The sequence below is a fragment of the Aethalodelphis obliquidens genome, unplaced genomic scaffold (genome assembly GCF_003676395.1).
Source record: "Aethalodelphis obliquidens isolate GAN/ISIS:26980383/991018 unplaced genomic scaffold, ASM367639v1 scaffold24, whole genome shotgun sequence".
Classification (NCBI taxonomy): domain Eukaryota; kingdom Metazoa; phylum Chordata; class Mammalia; order Artiodactyla; family Delphinidae; genus Aethalodelphis; species Aethalodelphis obliquidens.
Window position 1 is genome coordinate 19308455 of NW_020837968.1, and position 23414 is coordinate 19331868.

At 49.6% G+C, this 23414-nt stretch overlaps 1 protein-coding gene and 1 long non-coding RNA gene across 4 annotated transcripts in view; both read right to left on the minus strand.

Annotated features, from left to right (window-relative positions):
• Nucleotides 1-23414, minus strand: part of ITPKB (inositol-trisphosphate 3-kinase B) — a 97180-nt gene that overhangs the window by 54520 nt on the left and 19246 nt on the right. The gene's annotated exons all lie outside the window — the stretch shown is intronic.
• Nucleotides 29-16116, minus strand: LOC113628583 (uncharacterized). Its single transcript, XR_003436150.1, has 2 exons — nt 6733-16116; nt 29-5492 (listed from the first exon to the last, which is right to left on the minus strand). It is a non-coding gene; the product is annotated as an uncharacterized LOC113628583 (long non-coding RNA).

Below are 23414 nucleotides of genomic sequence, written 5' to 3' on the forward strand. Positions count from 1 at the left end.
AATTTTTTTTAAAAAAAAGTAAATTTTCCACACTTAAAAAAAAATTTGTTTATTCTCCTTGGGAGTAAGATGCATATTCCTTTCCTCAAATTAACCACAGACACATTCATAAGATCAGTTTCTTCTATTCTCTTCCCAACCTCGGGCCGTAAGGCTTCCAGTGTCAGCAGCAGGCAGGGGCCGAATGCAGCTGCACACACAGTAAGCAGACGTTCTAGAATGAGCCCCAGAAAAAGCCCCCAAATGTATATAAATGCCTTAGCTCGAGCCTGAATCAACAGGAGGAAATGGAGGACCTAGAATTAGCAGACACGTGCCCCCTCCCAATTTGCAAAACAGTATTTTGGCTCGTGTGGTTGGCCCAATACAGAGCACAGCAAATAATTTTGATGCAGGAACAATAAAAAGAGACCTCTGGTACTAAGACTGATGTGTTAAGGAAAACTTTGTTCTCTGACCAATTTCAACTTTCCCTGATAAATAATAATGTTGTAATGTCCAGGAGTCTGTCCTGTCACCTCAACAGCTGTGTACTCTGCTTCCAAATATTTCTTCTGTGTTGCTTCCATCTCTCCCCATGGAGTCTTTGTACGTGATGAGTTCAATTTTAAATGACCCCAAACTAAAAATAAACACAGAAGAGCTCTGGGAGCAGCTCTAGATTGTATCAGCCCTAATCCCCAAGGCAAGTCGCAGTGGGTCCCGGGAGCCCCAACCATGACCCACCCAGAGTCCATAGCGGCTACTCTTTGTCCTGGGCTCCCAGGTACCGGCTGGAGTCCACATGGTGACTTATGAAGGGCCAGTAATGAAACATAACAGCTCTGGGAAAACAAGGATAAAAGGCCTGGGGTGGGGAGATGGGGGGGGGTCAGTATTTATCAAGGGCCTACTATGAGCACGATGCTAGACCTTAATTTTTCATGAGTCTTCACAACCGTATAGCTGTGCAGTTTAATGAAGGAGAAGAAATTCAGCAATCTGCCCAAAAAGAAGGGCTAGAATTCAACTCCAAGTCATCTGACTCTGCAGTTTACACTCTTTCCATTACGCTCAGCTGCCTCTCACAATGCCTTTTATATATTTTTTCAAATCTCACTTGTCTGTATTCTAAGCTTTCCCAAGTTTTCTGTAGGCCCCAGCCCAGTCCAACTTTCCATTTGAGTTAAAAGAACATCTTCCCAGCTGCTGTGTCCCAAGTCACGTGAAATGGCGGGAAGAGGTTTCAAAAACCCAAGTCCAAAAGCCTCTTCAAATAAATAGGAAACTGGAACTTATTTTTAAAGGGGTAAGCTTCTAAAGAAAGCACCCTCATTCTGCAGCCCTGAAATCCTCCACAGAAACCAGGGCCGATCTCCACCCTACCCGGCCCCAAAGGAGCTGAGGCTGAACTTGGCCTCTAGAGAGCCTGGGGGTCTGGGCCACACTGGCTAGTTCTGAGCCACCACTTTAAGGAAAAGTCACATCACACCACCAACGGCTGAACCCCAAAGAAAGAGCTGGAGGGCACATGGTGTTCCAGAGACTTAGCTCCACCTGCATAACTATTAATGTCCAGAATATAAATACTCGAGTTTGAGGAACACGCCAACTTCTTAAGAGATGGAAAGAACGAAAGAGACAGGCCAACTCACCGCGCGACAGCACCTTGTGGAAGTATTTTTGCCAATGCGAACGCTGTCTCTCATTTCTCCTCCTCCTCTTTTCCTAACACGTACCAACAACCGGCAGACAATAAAATCTCAACATCTGACCCTAAGTCCACGGCTTTGGTCTCCTGGCCCTGGACCTACTTCAGACCCGACTGGAACAGAGCTCGCTGGTCAGGGAACAAAGCAGGCATTTCGGTCCAGTTTGCTGCTTTTGTCCGAGGACCAAAGAGTCCTTCAAGGCCACACCGTTACAACAGACCTTCTGGTCAACTGCTGGGAGCAGACAGCACAGAGCTTTTCCAGAAGCTGGGTTAAAGTTACTGCGTGGAATGGGAGGCCCAGGAGCCCAAAAGCAGAGCACGGAAGACACTGAGCTAAGTTTGCCTCGGGCTTCCGGAAGGAGTCAGGGCCCTCCATCACCCCCTTCCACCTCTCCTGCCTTTTCCTGGCTGGTCTAAACCGAATACCATCAAGCAATGCTGAGAACCTCTTTATACACAGAGATTAGGGAAACGCTTGTCTAAGAGTCATGGTTTTAAGAACGTAATTTCTAGACTTTAGAACCACTTTCTATGTCCATAGCAGGCAGTCCTCCCATTCTGAGTTCACATCACGTGCTGACACCATGGGTCAGACGGAAGGGCTACGTCGGGGGCTGATGTGTATCTTATTCCCCTTTCCTGGATGACCCCAATTTCCCCACAAAGCCTCATGTGGTTCTTTTAAGAGAACTCAAGTTATCCAAGGGCCCCAGCCACAGGGGATCTCCCAGCGCACTTTGCTTACTATACTTGTCTTCAGGGACAGCCCAAAAGAACTCCACTGTGTGTTCACAGAACCGCTACCAGTAACCCTTAAGATAGCACAGAGAGTATGAGAAGGCTCAGAGGACTACAGACAGGTCAATATGTATTTGCCTAATGTTCTGCCAACCTGGATTCTGGAAGCTGCCAGCCAACTGGCAGACAAAAGGCTGGATTATAGAACAAGTGATTTGTGAACAAACAGAGAAAAGTAGACATTGCTAACAGTCTAATGCATTCAGTAAGAAAAAAATCTCAACAAACCACTCTCATTTCTTCTTTGGATGCAGGCTACAAAACCAGGAAGAATGCCACAGAGAATGTGTTTATATCTCACCAAGTTGCATGAAGAAGCAGAGAAATAAAATCTGCACGAGAGCGTGGTTGAATAGTTTTGAAGCTGTTTGAACTACATCCTGGGGACTATTGACAACAGACCTTTAAGAACCTTCAGGGATGCTTCTGTTAGGACCCCACAGTGTTCTTTCCTGAGTCTAACCCTAGACGACCTTTTCACTGATATCAATGACTTCTTATAACTGGTGAATACAGCAGGACTAACTGGTCTGGAATGCCTTCCATCGTAACTGACCAGATGAACTGGATGCCCATAGTGCACATCACAGTTTTATCAAGTACTCTCACATATCTTATCTCATTTGAGCCTCCCAAGTGAGGGAGCCTGGGATCAGGACACTCATTTTGCAGCTGAAGAAACTCAGACTCAGTCATCAGGGTTTCTCAACCTCTACCATACTGACAGTTCGGATGGAGTAATTCTTTGTTCTGCTGTGCGTGTAGGTTGTTGAGCAGCGTTCATGACCTCTACCCATAAAATACCAGTAGCACCCCCTCCCTTGTAGTTGTGACAGACAAAAAATGTCTCTAGGTCCAGAGTTAAAAAGTTGCCAGGGCTGTATTTGCATTCAAGTCTCCTTATTCTTCCTACCCTTGCAAAAAGCGGGACAAGGGCGGGACAGTGAATAGGATAAATCACAGAAAGTCACAGGAGTCAGAATTACCTTGAGTGAAATGTTAGGCCAAAATCCATAATAAAAGAGAATGGAGTCCGTATTTTGGTGTTAAAGATACCCATTGCGCAGTAAGGCTGATGCCGGTTTAACAGCAGTTATATGCGGCAGACCGGGGGCGGGGACCGAGCTCGTGAAGTGCAGGTGTCTCCCGCCCTTCAGTCCAGCTCCGCTGCCCCAGCACCGCCCCGTGGTCCTGTCTCCCCTCCCCACCCATGGCAGAGGACCCTGAGACACTGCAGAGCCCCCGCTGCCCCTGGAGAACTTGCCTCCACCCCATCCTCACCCTGCCCTTCCGAGGAGTCCGGCGTGCCGTAAAACTGGCAGACAGACAGCAAGAAGGAAGAGAGGGGAAAGGAAGGGAGGTGGGGGAAATGGCTAGAAGTAGAGGAGGGCAATGGAGAAAATATGGCAAGGCCCACACCACCAATGGAACCCCCAGCGCGGGGGCATTGCAGGAGGATGCAGGCAGGGAGAGGGCGGAAGGGCCCTAGGCCCAGGACCAAGAAGAAAAGAGAAAAAGGCGGAGCAGGGGGAAAGACTCATGGTCCCCAGGCCTCCTCCCCAGCCCTCCAACTGTCATTCCCACTTTCATTTTCCCTCGTCCCTCCAGCTCCTGCCTGCCCCTCACCTAGGACACCCAGCTTCGCCCACTACCCACTCACTAATGCCCTACCTGAGAGTCTTTGGAATTCAATATAATTGGTTAAAATCCTGGCTTTACCAATTACTAGCTGTATGATTTGGTCCAATTATTTAATCTCTCTAAGCCTCAGTTGCCTTATCTGTGAAATGGGGATAATAGTTTTGCTCATAGTTTTGCTATGGGATTAAATGAGAATTAGGTTGGCCCACAAAAAGTGCTCCTGGTACCTAGAATTAGATGTAACGGACAACCCTGGCAGGTAGATAGTAACCTTATTCTACTACCCTGAATGCCAGCTCCCACCTCTGACGAGGCCACAGCTGAGAGAGGAAACGGTGGCGGGCCAGGCCCTGCACCTTCTCCTCCGTTTCCTGAGGACATCGTCTTCCAGTTGGAGCATTAGCTGCTCCTGTTTCTCAGGGTCCCTTCAGAGACAAAGTGACCACTAAGATGACCGATTTTCTCCGGAGAAGTCACTGCTGGCATTAGCAGTGAGAAAAACAACACGCAACGCCTTGACATCCAGCGAGGGCTCTGCATAGTTTCTAAGTGCTTCATCACACTTAGTAAGGTCACAGAATCTCAGAGCTGAGACACTGCAGAGGTGACACGGTCCCAGCCTCCCCCTTAGGCTTGAGTCCCCCGTAGGGATTGCAGGGAGCTCGGCACAACCCTTCCGCACTCCCAGGAAACATCCCCAGCACGGATCACACTCAGGGACGCCAGCTTCCTACATAAGGACAGGTAGAGTGTCCCTAATTAAAAAGAGGACACACCCTGACGTTCATTCATCCAGGCTTCTTGGGAACAAACCATACCAGGAACCACTAAACAAACTGGTTCGCTTGAATTTGGAGTGGTAATCATCTGAGAATAATAACCATATAGTTCACTGAACCAGAAAACATGGGCAAGCGTCGACTACAAGTTGGTAGGTCCAGGAGGAAATCCACTGATTCAGGCTACGTGCCTGTCGCAAGGTGGTTAACCTTTCTGCATCTGTTTCTTTGGCTGAGAGATGGCGGAAATAATCACTGTGGGGTGTGATGAAGGATTAACGCATTTAAGGGCACGGTGCAGTGTTTGGCGAATATTCAACAGAGGTGAACTTTCTTTCCCTTTTCTCCACCAGTAAGCAAATCTGAAAAGATCACGAACACACAGTACAGCGAACACGAGAAACAGAATCCCCGCCTTGGAGATGAGCGAGCACAGGAGACAGAGCTCTGGCACGAGCCAGTGAAGGCACCGGTTCCTCTTCTTGGCACCCTTCCTGCTCGGACATCGGGTCCGGGATCCCTTTGCTCCGGTTCTCCAACTCTGCAGTTGACATCTAGCCACTTCCACGCTGAGGGGGAAGCTGAAATGGAGCACATCTCACATGAAGACGGGCTGCACGTGGTTCCCAGCACTCTAATCAGGGCTCAGTCACTTCTCAGCACAACTGCCGGGGCTGGAGGGTGGGTGATTACAGGGGAAGACGCCGGCACCCCGCTCCGGGTGGCATGAGTGAGAGAGACAGAACTCTCAGCATCTTTGCCCAGAACCCTGAGCTCTCCCAGCAAGGGCTGCCCCAGCGAGGCCACGGGTCTCCGGCCTCGCCTGGCACATTGGGCCCCAGCCACGCCCCAGGCCAGGGCCCTTAGCTAGGATTGTTGGTGTCTCCTGGGAGACCACACAGAGGTGGGTGAGGGCCTGAGGGGTTAGGACTGAGGGGCAACGGGCTCTCGAACCTTCCTTTCCCAAGCCAAGCTCTCAAAGGGAAAAGTAACTTCCAAAGCCGAACCCTAAAAGGAGGGCAGAATTTGGTGATATGGCCGGTCCTCTGCTACACGTTATCCCCCAAAAGTGCCTTTCCACGTGCATGAAGGCTGAAGCAGCTCCTCAGAGATCATTCCAGGGAAGGGCCCTGTCAGAGTGGGCAAGGACAGCCAGCAACACAAAGGGCCCCAGAGAGGAGCAAACAGCCTCTTGGGACAGTGCTGGTCCAAGCTACCAGGCCCAGAGGCACATGTGTCACACTGCCCCCTCCAGACAGATGGTGTGGCACTGTCCCGCGGCAGGACAGCACCACAGGCTGAAGGGCAACTTTGGGTTTCTCTGCCCAACCCGTTCAAACCTTGTTTTCTGTTCCCTAAATGTCATGGATGTGACTGTCAAGGGGCCAAGAGGAATCACTCATACTGGACAGTTTCCTAAGGGCAGAAGATCTGTTGAATTTCTGTTTCTGCAGCACCTAGCATGGTGTCTGGCATGGCGTGGATGTTCAGGAAATCTCTGTTGATGTGAAAGATGAGAAAGGTCACTGACTCCTTAAGGCTTCTAAAGCAGCGGTTACAGCTCATTTCTGGACTGCACACGGCTGGCCTCAGGGCAGAGGGGCAGGGCTCGGGACGCTGAATGCATGGGTGACGAGAAACCTCGCTTAACTGAGAATGTGGATGCCCTGAGCTAATTAGAGGAGCAGCGCCTTTCAGAATCATAAGGCTGGAAAGTGCGTGTCTTTTCACTTCATTTTGCCTCTCCCCAAGCTCAGAGCAGGACCCAACCAAACCACACCTGGAAAGACAGAGGCTCGGGGACAGGTACTGTTCACTCACATTTGAATGGGTCATAACTCCATAACTCCAGCAGCTGGAGACAAACAGAAAAGACGGACTCCTCCTGCACGTGGCTGATCCCAAAGCTCGGGAGCTGCTGACTGAGGCCAGAGCATCAGGAAGAGGAGAGGCATCATCTGCAGGAGGTTCTGGAAGGCTGCATCCTGGATGGGGCAACCCTCTCCCCGCCAGGCCACTGAGCTCGAGCTCAGCCCTGCACCTGGCTTCTCCTCCCCTGCTGCTGACTCAGCACTCACAGATCTGCTGATGAGCTCCAGGAAGAGCCCTGGGCACCACTCGCTCTGCTATGCTGGTCACAGCTCAGGCCTCTCCAACCTGCTGCACTTAGTTGCTTAAAATGAAGAAGATTGAGCCTGGCAGCTCAAGAAAGAGCTGGAAAACTCATATCAAACCAGGGTCATCTGGAAACTCCAACAAACTGCTGGGGAGGACCCAGGGAGCAGCTGATGGCCAAGGAACAATGCTTTAAGTTTCCCTCGGGTTTCTTGAACTCTCCATGGCCCTGTGGCCTCCTCTCCCCCCGTGGCCTCCTCTCCCCCCAACCATCTTCCATAAAGAACAGGCTTGACTTTCTAACACATTGATAATAGGGGTCTATCAGGCCAAGAGAGAGGGAAAGGTCTCAGCCAAAAGGGAAGCATTCAGTGGGCCATTTGTTTAGTAGGAAAGCTGAGTAGGCGGCCTCCCAGTCACAGTGGCACTGGGACACAGTAAGGAAAGGTTCAAGGGCAGGATGCCTGGAGGATGACCTCTGAGGGTCTCAGCACCACCAGGCACCCACTGGCTGCTGACCACACTGGTTCCCTAGTCTAACAGCCTATACTGAGAGGCAGGGGAGAGCAGAGTAGTTCAGAGCCCAGACCCCAGAGCCAAGCTGCCTATTTTCATATACTAGGACTTTCTCTGAGACTTGAGAAGTTACTTAACCTGTGTCTCAGTTTCATCATCTGCAAAACAGATATACTAGCAGCCTTACCTCACAGGCCCATCATGAGGATTAAATAAGCCAAGAGACTGAAAACACTGAGAACAACGGCTGGCCCATAGTAAACCCACAGTAGTTAACTATTATCATCTTTACTGTCGGCTTTCTGAGAGCAGTCCTCACTCAGATAGTCTCCGCAGTGCCCAGTGTAGCACGGCCTCATCAATGTAAAACAAAAACAATTAGTACCATTTACCACGTATGCACCGTGGAGACTTACATCACTCACTCCCCACATAAGCCCAATGCAGGAAGTATTTTCACAGAAGGTAAATATCTTGCCTAAGATGAAACCAGTAACTGTCCAGGCTGGGATTGAAACTCAGCCTCTGACTACAGAGCCTGCTTCTTCTTCCCACAGGCTACACTGCCTGACTGCTAACCACCACCTGCTCAGCACAGAGCAAGACGGGAACAGAAGTCCAAACAGAAGTCTAGCAAGAGAAGAAGAGAATATAAAAAGAGATGCTGTGGACCTCAGAAGAAATTCACTGTCTCGTAAAGGTCTGTGTCTTTCTCTGGACCTAGGTTTGTCATCATCTGAGCTTTCCCTTGGACTCTGGATTTCAGATCTCACAGGGCATTGCACGGCAGTACACAGTGCCTTCCATTCTTCGTGTGAACACACTTCCAAGAGTTTCAGATACTCTTGGCACTCTGATCAGAAGCCAGCCATGCAGGGTCAGTGTGAGCTCCAGGTGAGGCTCGCTGCTATATTAGCCGGGAACTTCCTGCTTTTGGAAGTACCATTTCTACAGAACAGAAAGTACAATCCCAACAGGAGAATTCCTGTAAGGCTCTGAGGACACTAACATCTTCTAACAAGAGCCCTACTTCGAAAACTTGACTTGCCCCATCTCCTCTAAGGACCTCATCTTTTAAGCGCCACAGAAACATGGGAGACCTGCTCAGTGAACTGTCAGCACGGCAGGGAGTAGAAGAGGTGGGGATTCCGCCCACTGCTGACTGGGCCTGAAATGAGCACACTTCAGGGACCCTCACTAACGTACCCGCTTGTGATGAGAAGGCTCCTGGTCATGAACTGAATGCTTCTCACTGACCTCACAGCATCAGCACCATAGACGCTCCCTACTTCTGCAGAACAACCAGTACCAAATAGCCATTTCCTGCTCACCAGCTGCTCCCTTATCAGAAATCTTCCTCCTCCTTCCTCCTCTAACACCCCTGCACACACACTGAGAGGATCAGAAAAAGCAGGAAATGCTTGCCTAAGGCCAGAGAAAATACCAGAGAACAGAAAGAGACAAGAAAACTGCACCAGGTATTTGTTGAGCAGGGCAACTAGTTCCCTAACAGAAAGATAAACTTGAGACTCCCCCTCTATCTCATGACAGTGAGGTACCAAGAGTTACCATCTGCCGTGCTGCCTGTCATCTTCCTGGGGCCTCACTGTATCTCTGTTAAAAAGGCAGGAAACAACAGGCACTATGTCTAGAGAGAGAGGAGCTGAGGCAGCGACTACACTTACACATAGATAAGAGCATAGATTTAATTCCCATCATTTGGCTCTAAGAAACCCATGGAACAACTGCTCAGTCTCTTTACTGGGCAGGTGGTAATGCAGACCCATTAACAGGGCGCCTTCCCACTTCATCGGTCTAGAACTCTCTAAGACTCGAGCGGAGTAAGAACAGGGAAACCCAGAGCCAGGGAACCTGGGGCCACGTGCTGTGAGCCAGAAAGCAAAGTTAAGGCGAGTCCATCACCAGGAGCCAACAGACGTTGCATTTCAACAGGGGTTTCTTTAGTCCCTGGTATGTTTTGTACTCATCTATGTAACTGCTCCTTGCCTTAGCTCCCCCCAGTCTCAAGGAACCAGGAGTTGGAATAATTTCATTCCTTTCTAATTAAACATTTTTTCCTCCAGTAGATAATCTACATTGACCCTAACGAGGAAAAATCTGAGCTGGTGAGACTGCAGGAGGTGGTTTATTTTCACAACAGTAAAATATCTAAACCAAATATGCCCTGCGTTTCAGCAGCTTAAACATTGAGGTCTGACAAGGACCCAAGATTCCACTTCGCTTGCCAAGGGCTAAGTGTGTATGTTTAAGTAGGAGAAAGTGATTATGAAGAAACACGGGAATGTCTGAGTAGGTGAAGGGGAAAAGAGGTGCAGACATCGCTAGAAAAATGAGATTGCACACAAAGTCCTATCGCCTAAGCGTGAGAAAAAGCGAGGGGCAGCGCCCCTGGGTGTGAAGGTCTGAGCTCCCCTTGAAACCAGCGAAGCCTGCACCGGGGACCCAGGGGGCCAAGCCTGACTTCATTTCCCACTCGAGCTGTTTACAATTAAGCGACGGAGCGCCGGGCCTTCCGCCCTCCGCTCTGGTTCGCCCTGCCAGGGAGGTCGGAAGAGAGCCGGCACTCGGAGGGGCTTGGCCGCCCAGCGGCTCCTCCTCGCGCCCGGCCCCAACCACCCAGCGCGCGCTCCTCCGGGGCGCGCCGCCCGCCGCCCACTCGCGGAAGCCCGCGGCCTGGAAGGGGCCACCGTCTCCCGGCATGCTCGGCGGCGGGGCGCGCGCCCGCGGCGGTCACGTGACGGCAGGGGCGGGTCCGCGCTTCTGGCCGCAGCCGGGTTAAGGGGACCTAAGAGGCTCTCCTGGGCGTTTGCTTGGTGCCCTGGCGGTGGGAAAGTCTGGGGTCCGCCACTGCACCGTTTGGGAAGGAATCTCAGTGCCGCTATCTGCCAGCTCCGTGGTCTTGGGAGGATTTATCGAAGTCTCGGTTTCCGCATTTGTAAAATGGGTAGAATAGATCTTTTGTAGGGATTTTGTGAGAACCGAAAGGGACAATCTAGGTCTGCTGACCTAATTTACTGAGTTAGCAATAACTTGTAATTGGTATTTTATGGCACGCTAAACAGGTTTTTCTAAAGTATTTGTACTGTTACTATTTATATGACTCATAAGTTGAGCAGTCCCCGTTTTTCATACCGCCAAGTATGTTGAATTCAGCCCACACTGAATTACCGAACTTACCGGCTCTTATGTCTTCCCCATCCCTCTCACACCCCAGGAGCAACAACTTCTGGTCTCACTGTTGGTTAACTTTTGTGTAAGGGCTGATACCCCAAAACCCACAAAGAAACAAAACCCTTCATTTATTCAGAAAACACTGTGCCCAACGCCACGGACAGCTTGCGAAGGGTACTGACCGGTTGCGAAGGGTACTAACCAGTTCCGCAAAGGAAACCGACAGACTTAAGCTTGTATTTCCCTAGACCTCAAACACCGAGAGGGTCAGGCTCTAATACTATTTATTCACAGCCCAGAGAACCTGGGATAATTCAGTCTTAGGCTGAATTCAATATGTATGAAAAAAGGCGGCTGCTAAACTAAGAGTTTAGAGCAGAATAAACATTAACAGTACAAGCACTTAAGAAAAATCTATTTAGCATGCCATAAAATATCATTTACAAATTATTAACTGTTACAAAATTAGGTCCCCAATGTAATTGTACATGACTAAGAAAGTAATAAAAATGACTTATCTTTTTAAAAATTGTTATATGATCCAGGCTAGCCACACACCCACCCCGCAACAGCCAACATAACTGGTCAAAGTTGTGAGAATTTCCTGTATAAAACTTGTGTGTGCTGATGAAAATGTATGAGACTGGAGAAAAACCCAGCTAGTTTCTTTCCTGGGTCACTATGAAGAACTGAACTGAGCAGGCAACAATGAAAACTGTCTTTCTGGGAGATTTTCTTGGGGAATGCAACATTTTCTCACTCTGCAGAAACAAACAGAAAAAGACCTTGACCAAAGCACTGGAGATAAAAATGACATGGGGAAAGAGAGTTTACAGTGGCTTGAAACAAAGCAGTGCATCATTTTGGCAACTTTACAGGAAGGCTTTTTTCAGGGATCACTGGCTACTTAAACAGTAAGTGATGGACGTTCAACAATGCAGTGCCCAGTTGAGGAGTAAGAGGCTTTCACCTCCTCAGCTGATACGGGAAAAACTGTGACTTCACACAATTTCGGCTTCATTTGAAATCTTGTGCTGGAATGAACTTTCTTAAAGTTGTAGGCTCTCTTGCACTGTGAAAAAACTCCTCAAAACTTAGAACTGGAAGGGAGAACTACTGGAAAAATCGTGTGTGTGCTTTTTAGAAGAATCACAGCATTGCTCCTGCTTGGTTAAAAGTACTAAATGTTCAGAGGTGAGTTCCAGAATACGCAGGAAACAAAAAAAGTACCAGTAACTATGGTAGAACCAGGTCCATAGGTTCCCCACACTCAGGCCACGCTCCCACACAGCAAAATCATCCTAAAATTTTGTAAAATATTTAGGGGCTAATTCCTTTATCACTTGCCCCACATTTTACGTAAACATTCTGACGGCCAGTGGGAGGGAAGAGATCCCAGAAACATAAAATCGGGGTTGAAGATTCTGATTCTCTCCCTCCTGCCCCAAGTCCTGTCAATTTCCTGGGTCGAATCCAAATATTGAGAAGCAGCTGTGTGCACACGTATGCACACATACCTTCAACCTCCAACCAGAAAGACTTGTATCTGTGACTGTCTCCGTCCCATTGCAGGAGGCTGGGCTGGCCTGGACAGTTGGAGGCCCAGCTGGTGACTGTGGGCATCTCCCCTCCAGCTAACACCAAATTACACTGGGACTTTTCTCCTGACCCCTGAGAACAGATCTCTGAGACCCGAGTCATTCCTTTCAGCTCCCTCTCAGGCAGGTCATTTGAGGAATTAGAAAAGTCCCTGGGAACTGAAGCAAAGCCTCTTAACCAAGCAGGCCCAGAGGTGCTGGGAAAGCACTCTGATGAACCCGAAGAAATTTTCCTCCCCCTCTTCCAACTCCCAAGGACCCATCTGCTCACAAAAACATCAATGCAACCAGCCCGTTCTCTCATGTCCCAAGCTGCTAAAGGCGAAGGGTCAGCAGGCAAAGGCTAATAGCTGCTGGGAGTTGCCAGGAACATCTGGGCAGATGTTCCCCTCCCCCTTCCTGTGACAGGAATGTCAAAAAGCATTCGGAACCCATCTCCACCCCCAAAACCCTAAAAGATTTCAATAGTTTCAGAGGCACTACAAAATTTTGAAAGAATAAGATAAAAGAACATGGTATCACAAAGTTGAACTCAACCCTGGAAAATAACAAACAACACAAAACAAACAAACAAACAAACCAGATAGTAAAACACTTCGGGCTGGACAGTTGCCTCCTCCAAGTACATACAAGAGGCTCTCCTTTGCCCACTTCTAATCCCAGGTTCCTTGACCGGAAACTTCCTGTAACTTGGACTTTCTGAGCTAAAAAGGGACCTCAGAGATCAACAAGTCTTTGGGTTCTAAACCTGCAGACTGTGGAATGAAGTTGAGATGGGCTTCTAGCTGCACACGTCCTGAAAGAGCATGCAAAATGGTTTTTGAAATGTGCATTTTTCCAGGGAAAGGGTGCACTGCTTTCAACCACTTTCCAAAAGCACAAGACGCAAAAAGGGGTTAAAAACCACCGATTTAGTCCAACTCCTGGACTTCAAAGACCCAGAAACTCAACTGAGTGCTCCAGGTGACAGAGCAAATTACAAGCCACCTTCTAAAGCTGGTTGGGCCTGTGGGAGGGGAGGACACCGCATGCGCTAACAGGCTCTTTCCCTTTCTAATTACAAGGATTCCGTGAAGTCTCCAGCCGCCACTCTGTCTGGCTTTCTGGGCCTGGGTGTGTCGGTCGCCACTCGGTTGCCATGGTGTACAGATAGCCCAGGGGCTGGGGATGGCTGGATATGGCCAGCCGCCAGCTAGCCAGCACCCAGCCACCAGCTCTCCACCAAAATGCCTCCTGGGAGTTCAAAAGGGGGTTTTCAAAAAACAGGGTGAGACACAGTTCAGTCCTCCAAGGACCCATCACCAAGGTTGGTTGCATAAGAAAAATCAGTAAAAATCATTGCCCTCAAGTACCACATGGTCCCTATTTCCAGACCAGGACAATTAAGAACAGTTTCACACGGGGGAAAAAAAAGAGATAGATTAGAATAAATCGGAATGAAACACTGTTGCAAAATAAAGTATGCTTTTCAGAGAAAACCACAGAATAGAAAGACATTTGTAAATAATATACTGATCACTTACTATAGAAAAATGCTATCAACACGGGCCATTAATACCGCAATTCAATTACATGGTTGCTCAATGGGGACAAGCAGCCAGTTTGCATAATTAAAGGCATCATCACAAGGAAACATGTAGGGTCTCACTTTAACTAAAGAATTACAAATTAAAATTTTAGGGGAAAAAAAATTTTAAGGGACAATTAGACAATACCAAACTAGAAAGAAAACCCACTGGTGACAGGGAAGCCAGAGCATTTAGACCTTGCAGATGACCCTGAATTGGTTCAGTTTTTCCAGAGGGTAAGGTGGAAAGATGACACAGCCATATGTTCTTGGGCTCTGACCGACAATACCACTAAGAGGAACATTTTCCAAATTAGTTACTAAAGGGAGTAGACAGAGGGTAATTTTTACGAAAATGCTCATTGCTGCTACAGTAAAGGCATGACCGTGTAAATTACATAGCGGTTCAAAGCTGAGACTCAGGAATCAGGCTGCAGTACCTTTCTAGATACTGTGTGCCTCAGTTTCCTCATCTGAAAATAGGCTGCTATGAGGATTAAGTAAAATAATCCATAGAAAACACTTAGAACAGTGCCTGCTCTACAGTAAGTACTTGATAAAAGTTAGGTGCTATCACAATTATATTCACTTAAAATGACAAGCAGATGACCCCATGTCAATTCATGAAAATGAAAATGTGAGATGACATTAAAATGATAAAATCGAAAGGTAAAACTATCAATACTACAATCAGATTACACGTATGTAAAACAAAACTATGCAGCTTATCGAAGTACACTCAGAATGAGTGAAATCACTCGTTTGATCATGGTTATCGTTAGAGTCTTTCTCCCTAATGTTTATGTTAAAAATAAAAAAGAACAAAGGAAATAATCAACACTGCCTCAAACGCTTTGCAGGATGAGGCAGGGAACAGAGCAAGGGACCTGATATTGTTTGGGTGTCTACATCCGCCCTGAAGGAACCCAGCAAAACGTGTGCTGGGTGAAGCTTTCCAGGAGTAAACACGTACTAATGGTTTTAAGTCACTTCCAGGCCACAGGCGGACTTGGGCACAAGCTTGTGACACATTCTGTTCAGCGAGACGGGGCTATCTGCCAGCCATCTTCTGAGAAAGATGCCTCAGACACAAGGAAGAGTCATCCCCCTTTTCCCTCCACACAGGACACTTGGACCTGCACCAGCCGTCCTGCCACCCAGAGAAGAGGGGCATCACCGTGCTGTGGGGACGGAGCAGATCGATGCAAAGGACATGAGTGACTCTGCTGCTCTAGTGAATTACCCAGCACTGCAGCTGCCTATGCTGGAGCTAATTAATTAAGGTGAAACGTTGTATTTTCCTTACTGTTCAAGCCCGCAGAATTGCAGTTTTCTGATACTTGCAGCGAGAGCATCTTAACTAATGAGGCAGGGAGCCTGTGCAGCCCCCTCGAAGCCCCGGGCCCTGCGGATTCTGCCAGGAGGCCTCATTGTAGCCCATCCCGGGAGAGAGGTCAGGGGAGGTGGAAGAAGAGAAGACACTGGCTTTTCTATCCCCATCTTACAAAAGAGGCCTAAGGACAACTCCAGGTGGCACAGTAAGCAGGTGACAGCACTGGGCAGCAGAGCCCCAGACGTCTGGCCCCTTAAGAGGGGACCTCCAGAGGCCTCCTGGCCTCCAACGCTCATTTCTGGATTCACACATTTCACAAAGCCTAGGACAAAACTGCCCTCTGGAGTAGGGCTGCCAGGAAAAGTACAGGACATCCAGCTAAGTTTGAGTCAGATAAAGAACGGTAACTTTTTAGTATAAGTATATCCCATATGTGAGGCTTCCATGCCCCTGCTCCAGCTCTCCCCCCTCTTCCAGGCATCAGATTAGGAACAAAGGCCTTCGTCTGCACACTGGACATGGAGATGGCCCCCCTGACCCCCGGTCGTCATCTGGGCTGCCCTGGGTGTGTCTGGCCCATGGGTAGGAGGATGGCCTGCGTCTGGCCTCACGAGGTCTCCAATGAGTCTAGGAAGGTCTGATGAGCATGATATAGTAACAGACAAGAAGCGGCTGATGCTTCAAATGCAGGGATGGGGCAGGCGTTGCTATGGTCCTGGGAGGTCTGGCAGCTATGCAGCAGGCGGTAGAGGACCTGGAGAAACACAGAGGCTCCTGACCTCCAACTTCCCCCAGAAGAGCTTCACTGATGAAGCAGAAACTTCCCTGAGCCTGCCCTGTCTGAATATGACTCCCCTGCCTCTGGGCAGCGCCGGTCCACTGTCTATAGACTCACCTCATCTGTGGTCACGTCGGCCGCATGGTCTCTCTCCAGCAGGCCATGTCTCACGGCACAGTCCCCCAGGCCCAGCACGAGGTGTGTGTAATTTGCTTGGTGCCACACTATCTACACCTGCTCACAGACAATCCCTCAATACAGCTTGCCGATGAGAGGGGAGCCTCATTTCCTGGAACCTGGCTTTATGGTTCCTGTCTGGTATCCCTCCAGTGTCCTGCCCAGGCCAGTACTGGCCCAGAACTGGCACACAGTAAGAGCCTGTGAAGAAACAGCTCACCGACTAAGGAAGATCTGACTGACTGATTGAAAACTCCAGCCACGTTCCAGCGACAGACAGATCTCCCTTCCCCTCCCCTCTCTCTTCTCTTCCCCGTTTGCTGCTTCCTGTAGAAGCTGCTGTGCCAACAGGTATTGTTGGAGAAGTCTGAGGCTGGTGACCATGACCTTCAGAAGGACAGAGGGAGAAAACACATGGAATCTCCTACATTCACAGTGATCCCTTTTAATTACTTGTCTTTTTTCCTTCCAGAAACGGGAAGGAGAGCTAAACAGAAATGGCAGGTAAGAATGCTATATAATTTGCAGGGCCCAGGGCAAAGTGAAAACAGTAGCACCTGTTGTTCAAAATGCAGGGAAAAGGGCCAGGAAAGGTAGTAAAATATAAAACTTTTTTCTTTCTTCCACAGTCTCTCTCTCTCTACCAGAGGTAGTGTTGATTCCCTGCTGTTTAACATCTCTGGGCTAATGCAGACCCTCACGGGACCCAGGCGTCTCACCCCATGACTCTGGCCACTCAAGGGGGCTGCTGGGTCCCCTCCCACCGGCCGCCAGGTCAGGGGCAGAGAGGTCTCCTCTCCCCACAGGCTCGCCTGCCCCAGGATGGGAGCACCCAAAGGATCACAACCTCCGTGTGGGACACTCTTGGTACCTGGATGGGGAGGGAGAGTGAGGCTCGACCCAATAAGTTGTCGCTTTGCGGCGTTGCCAGCCTGGGGTGGGGATGGCCACCACGCCCCACCTTGCGACACCAGTGGCATAGACCCTGGCCCTCCCTGACCCCTCCCCCAGGCCCCTGCTGGGACGTCAGCAATTGCTGGGGGGTGGGGAAAGGAGGCAGGTGGTGCCCCAACCCAGGGGACCCAGGCTCCATTGTCTCACAGGACTTCATTTACAAAACACAACTCAAAGACAGAATTATTAAGAATTTCAAGATGGTGACTGCAGAGCATTAAGCCCAAGGGTGGGGACTTTGCAGGGACCACGGGGCCCTGTGTGACTGCACTGCTCACGCACCCATGAAGCCGGCCCTGAGGTAACAGTGCTGATTCAGAGAAGATGGAATGAAAATGTAAAATAGATAGCTAGTGGGAAGCAGCCGCATAGCACAGGGAGATCAGCTCAGTGCTTTGTGACCACCTAGAGGGGTGGGATAGGGAGGGTGGGAGGGAGATGCAAGAGGGAGGGGATATGGGAACATATGTATATGTATAACTGATTCACTTTGTTATACAGCAGAAACTAACACACCATTGTAAAGCAATTTTACTCCAATAAAGATGTTAAAAAATAAATAAATGACCAAAAACAAAAAATATATATATGAGGCCCATAGCTGGCTCAAGCTAGCAAGGTGTTTGCCTAATATCCCACCCCTGTCTTCTCCCTACCTCTCCAAAATCCTTTGGCTGTGACTGGTGTCCTCCTGAGATGCTGCCCAAGTAACTAATTCCTTGCAGTGGTTCCTAACCAGACACAGTATGTGGCCTGGCCCCAGGGGGTGTCTGGAAGGGGGGGTGCACAGTGGACAGGGGGGTTACTACTGGCAAATACTGCCCAGTGGTGGAAAATACTAGATGGCCAGCAGTGTGCTGGGCAGTCCCAAACTATGAGACGGGCCCTACCCAGCATATGCCAGCAACGCCCCAGGAAGAAAAACCACGCAGGGGAATTTCGAAGCTTCAGTGGAAACCTGCCCTTCCGGACCTCCTCTCCCTTGTCATGGAGGCGACAACAGAAATAGCTCAGGAGTCCGTTGTCTCTTCCAGGTTTGAGCTGAACTGCTGGGGTGTCTGCCAGTACTTAGCATCCCTCACACACCACGCCGGTCCCTGGCCCCAAGGCCCCACGTGAAGGGCGAGAAAGAGGGGTTTCACAGCAGGCTGGGGCCATGTGGGGCCCCAAGTCAGTTAGCAGGAGCTTGAGCGTGAGGTTAATCATTCTTCTAGACGCCCTTCGTTCCCTTCCACTCTCCTCCCAAGCAAACCCTGCAATGCCCTCGCGGGGAGAGTCCCCCAGCCCCTGGGACTGGGAGGAGGGCTTCAGGAAATCTCCCTGCGGTGGCTACAGTGAGCCAAGCCAGGGTGGAAACTTAGCAAGAGTGAGATAATCGCTGAGTTTTATATATAGCACCTGTGTCTTCCGGAGACCTCAGAGCGGGGAAGGACAGGTTTAACCACCTTCCACCTCCCCAGGGGTGGGTAGGGCTCACCAGGAAGCAGCCCTTCTCGGAGCCCTGCTGGGAGGGGTCGGGCCCTTGTGGGGGCCACAGCAGTCTGGGTCCCCTGCACTCTTGATCTCTGTGGGCACAGTGCCAATCCGAGGATGAGTGAAGGGTTAGCAAGAGTTCACAGCCTCCCCACACTAAGTGGGCAACTGAGAAAGACGGCAAAGGCAGCTGGGCTACAGGCCTCCTCTGCCCAAACAGGTCCCCAGAGCCCGTGCACTTGCAAACAGCTCCTGCTCGGCTACCTGCAGCATGCCCACTTTACAGCCGAGAAAAAGGTGTTGAAGGGACGCTGGTCCTGACTGGGGAGCCCTGGCCTGGGCGGAGGGGGAGCTGGCCTGGCCCTGGCCCTGCACCCCACAGGCCCACCTGTCTGTTCCCGTCTGGTCCTGCATAACCTGCTGAAGGGCACCATCGGCTTTGATGCTCTCAGAGGGAGAAAGCACAGGACAGGCTGGGGGTGTGAAAAATGGAAGGGAGCCACCGTGCATCACGGAGCACCCTGGGGTATCCGACAGCAGAGGGAGGAAGCCCGTGCAACCCAGGTTAGGCAGCTGTCAGCAAACCGCAGGACGGTCAGGAACGCTACCCCACTGCACACCTGGCATCGCAGCCCTCCCTTGGGTACAGGCACCCCACGCGCCCCTACAGCTGCACACGCACGTGCGCACACACACACTCACACTCACACTCACACACGCTCCAGCAAGACCCCAGAGGTAAGGAGACTCTGGACCTAGCTGGCTGTTCTCAGCTCTTCTGGTGCCTGGAGTCCCTACCTCCAAGTTCCCAGATTGTGACTCATCCTGTCTCCCTGTGGGTCGATGCCTGTGTGTCGCCCCCGCCCTCCCCATTTCTGTCCACCTCACTTGCCCTGTCTCCCTACACACCACGGGGAGAAACAGTTTGGAAACCAGGTTTGGAGAGAGCACTTCACTGGGGAGGGAAGTGGCCAACGATTGCTATCTTTATTTCTATTTTTCTAAGACCTCTGTGCCCCCTCTGCCTAGGGGTGACAAGGACTGCATCCTCCCCACAGGTTTCCGGTTTTTTCCCATTTTAGATCCACTGCAGCCAGCCTCTGTCTCTATCTCCTCACCCCAGGGCCTGGGACAGAGGCGCGGTCTGAGCGAGTTTCCAGCAAGGAAAATGCTCCTGGGTTATTTATAAGGCATCGGTTGAGACTTTCTAAAATCATCCCAAATGCTCTCGATGGCTCCTGCCCTCATCCAGGGCTTCCTTCTGTCTCTGAACAGCCCCATAAATTTACAGTCCACAAAGGACACCATCTTGCTACTTGGCTCGGGCTTGAAAGCTGTTCTACTTACTACAGGACCAGCCAGGGAAAGCCTCCTGGGTGGGTGTTGAGATAACTACCAGTGTCCTGAACAACTACACCCACTTCCATAAAACAACCTACGGCATCCAGGTCTTATTTTCTCCACTCCTTCCTCCCACTCCCACCCCCAACGTCCAAACTCTAAAATGAGGGCCTGTGACTTGGTCCTAACCCACAAGGACCTCTCTGGCTTATTCAGAGTATTAAAATTTTTTGGAATCTTAATAGTTTAATTTTCTCTTTTTGCTCAGCGATTTCACACTGGCTTTGGCAATAGGCCATCACTGAAAGCCAAGCTAGGAGGCCCTCAAAGAGAGGATGAGGTGTCCGTGGTCGCGCATCCCAGGTGAAGACCTTTGACACCTGTGGTAGACGTGAGTGCTGTCTCCAGCACACTTCCGGTTCTTTCCCCGGGCACGTGGTAGGACTCGAATCCCCTGTCGCCTTAAAGTTGAGGACATGAGACTCGCTCGGCCAATTAAATATGAGCAGAAGTGATAGATGCTACTTCTGGGCTGAAGTTTTTCGAGCCAGGATGGGATATGCCACATTCTCGTTCCCTCTGCCCTGGTGCCCAGCAATGTTCCAGACAGTGGCTGCACCACCAGCGTGGGTCACAGAGTGAAGACGACAAGCAGTAGAGCCCACAGCTGACCCAGATCAGGCAGGAGGCATGAGCAAGAAACAAACGTTTGATGTTTTAAACCGCTGACTGCGAGGTTGTTATGCAACAAAACCTAGCTCATCCTGACTGATACAACACCTTTGATTGAAAGTAAGAATTATACGGCTGCTGTGAACACAGCCTGATGCTAAGGAAACAAGACAACATCAAGAGAGGGAAGTGAAGGGTCTAGAGTGAACGGTCATCCCTTAAACCCGCCTTGTCTTCTCACGCTTTCATGCTTTTGTGCCTGTGGGTCCTTCTACTACGAATATCCTTCCCCTTTCTCCACCTAAGTGAATTCCTCCAAAATTGAACTCAAACAGCACTATCTTGGAGACTTCTCTTCCCAATGACCCCCAGATAGAGTGGCATCTGTCCTCTGCTTCCGACAGGACTCTGCATGGACTTATCGTTCTAAACACATGGATACTGTGCTAAGCACTTATTACCTGGGTAGGCAGTATAGAGCCATGGTTACTAGGACAAGCTCTAGAGCAGTGGCTCAACCAGAGGTGATTTGCCCCTCGGGGGACATTTGGCAATGGCTGAAGATATTTTGGGTTGACACAACCTGAGGGAGTGCTATTGGTCAGGGATGCTGTTAAACACCCTACAGTGCACAGAACAGTCCCCCAAACTATATATATATATATCTGGCCCCAAATGTCAATAGTGCCAAAGTTGAGAAAACTTATTCTAGAATAAGAATGTCTGGATTCATACTCTGACTCTTCTACTACTGTGATTTTAGGCAGGTCACTTAACTCCTCATTCAATGCCCACCACATAATAAATGCGTAATAGGGACTTCCCTGGCGGTCCAGTGGTTAAGACTCCGAGCTTCCACTGCAGGGAACACGGGTTCGATCCCGGGTCAGGGGACTAAGTTCCCACATGCTGCGTGGCACGGCCATAAAAACCAAAAGACAAAACAAAACAAAAAAATGAAATAAATAAACGCATGATAGATGTTAGGTATTGTCATTTGCCTCCTCGATTGAACTGAAAATTCCTAGAGGGAGGAACTAAGCTTCACTAATATACAGATCCCTACCTGTCAGCACAACTTGGATGCAGTCAGCACACAATAAATGTTTGTGGGCCGTAGGAATAAAGAGTTAGTTCACCCTTCCCTGAAAGTTAGCTAGTTGCAAAGAGTAGATAAAACCCTCCGCCCGGTCCCAAGGAAACCAAGTCTGTGCATTTAGCAAAACCTCTGCTGGTTTTAATGTTAAGTATTTCATTACTTCTAGTTCATTGCAAAGTACTAACGCAAGTATAGTAACTCTCGTTATCCAGAATATTTAAGAAATGAGGTCAACACACACACCATCCTGGAAGAATGCAAGTTCATGGGAAATGAGTTTTATAACAGTGATGCTATCTGGAGAAGTGACTTGAATCAAAATGAACTTCTCACCAATAGCCATAATACGTTTGATTTATTCAACCTCAAACCAAGTGCAAATATAAAATTTTAATTTGAACGAGGAACGTAACAAGAGAGGTTTTTTTTCTTTCTTAACTCTATTGAACAAGTTCAAACCAGAAATAAACCTAGATTTTCAAAAAGTACCAAACCAGAAAAGTATTCTGAACCAAACCATCATGTGATTCAGCTCTATCTTTGGTCTTGGACCCAATCGAATGACCACTACAATGTGCTGGAATATTCTAACGGGCCACGGGGAAAAGCCCATGACCATCTACGTTCAGGAGACTATCTCCACCGCCCAGGCCGGGCTCAAGGGACACTCCTCTGCTCTTTTTCCGAAACTCCTCTAAGTCCACACAGAAAACAATTCGTTCTTTATGATAGATTGTTTGTACAATTTCACCAAAGGAGATTTTGCAAATATTATACTTCATTATACCGAGGGAGAAACAACCATGTCTTTTCATTTATGACTCACTGACGCTAAGATCAAGGATGCTTATTTCACGCGCTGTAAAGTCCCATATACATCATTAGGCAGAAAAACAAAAATAAATACATTCTTAAGCAGATGTCATCTCCCCTGCTTCCCAGTGGAGACCAAACCCTCCAGCAGGCCCTCAAACTGGTAGCAATTCCATTAACACTCAAGACCACTTCCGGCCGCCCCTACTCCTGACACAGGAGGCAAGAGGAGAAAAATCAACAACACTGCCAAGCAGCTGAGGCTGAGAGGGTGCGAGTCAGTGCACCCTGAAAAGTGACTTCACTGCACCCTGAAAAGTGACTTCAGTGCACCCTGAAAAGTGACTTCAGCCACCACTGTCCTTAGCCGTTTTAAATTACAGAGACATATTTTTTGTTTAATTAACATAAAAAGGGAAGCACTGCTGGGACCTTCAGCATGACCCTGTTGCAAAACTAAACCGCACAGCACAGGCCCCGCTGAGGAGACGCAGAGGAAAGGAGCATCTGGGGGCCGGGGGCCTGCTGGGCCGCAGCCTTCCAGGAGGCCCAGAGGGGGCACGGAGACACTCGACAGTTCTTCCTTTGTTTTTCCTTTTATTTCCAGGCCCAACGACACCTTTCCTTAAATATAGCACCCATGAGTCAGCCTGGGCGGGATCCTGAGGACACAAGAGCTGACGGTGTGTGGGTGCGGACGCCCGGGACCTCCCTCCTGCACACCGCGGTCCCGCCAAGGAGGCGCTGCTCTAGGTCACCACGCTATTTTGGAGTCAGAGAAGCTTGGGGGCATGAAGGGACCTCAGAGACGACCAATCACCCCCAACCTGAAGCCCTGAGAGGGGAAGCTCATGCGGGGGCGGGGTACCAATGCC